The sequence below is a fragment of the Meleagris gallopavo genome, chromosome 22 (assembly GCF_000146605.3).
Source record: "Meleagris gallopavo isolate NT-WF06-2002-E0010 breed Aviagen turkey brand Nicholas breeding stock chromosome 22, Turkey_5.1, whole genome shotgun sequence".
In the NCBI taxonomy this organism is placed as follows: domain Eukaryota; kingdom Metazoa; phylum Chordata; class Aves; order Galliformes; family Phasianidae; genus Meleagris; species Meleagris gallopavo.
The window spans coordinates 9,793,654-9,794,456 of record NC_015032.2 but is presented as its reverse complement, the minus strand read 5'-3'; positions in this window follow the sequence as shown (position 1 = coordinate 9,794,456).

The window sequence follows — 803 nt, the reverse complement described above, 5'->3', positions numbered from 1 at the left end:
TGTTTCTTCTCCTAGAGGCCAGCACACCTGTGCTCTTGCAGCACGTCCCCCAGCCACGCTCAGGACCACACAACCACCACGTTTTCCCTCAGCTGGGCTTTGCACAGAGCCCTGCAGCCCCCTGCACGCCCCCGGCTGCAGCCCCCCCAGTGCACTGCAATGCAGGCACTCCCGAGGCCCCCCCAGCAGCTGCAGGGATCCATGGGCTGCTCACGCTGCTGCAACAGGGATGGGAGCTGCATGCAATGCCTGCTGAATGCACTGGAAGACTCAAAGCCCTTTCTTCCGATCCTTTCCCCCAGTATCCAAGAGCCCCATCCCCTCAGCACTGTACATCAAATGAAAAGATTTATCACAGAAATAAAAATCTTAAGTCTAATTCAGGATAATATTGGCATTATCCACAATTTTCCACTCTGTGTTTGGAGCAGGTATTTTTATTTTTTTTTAACCCCAAGTGGACAATTAACTGCTACCTGCATCTATTCAAGGCTTATTTCCCATCTGTAAATCCCCTGCTTTTTCCTTCAGCTGAATTTCTATGACTTTATAGGTCATCCTGAGGGCTGCAGGCTGAAGTTTCCTATGGTTCATGAATACATTTCCCCATTAGCAGGTAAAGACAGCTATCCTGAGCTCACCAACACTGGAATTCTCCCACTCTATTCAGCGTCAGCTCTGGCTTTGATTCACCCGGGAGGTCAGACAGGGTCTGCCTACCCCTTGCAACGTTCTGAAGCTTCCAGACATCAGTTGCACGAGTTTTCATTCTTTTATTTAGAAAAAGGCACAGAACACTTCCA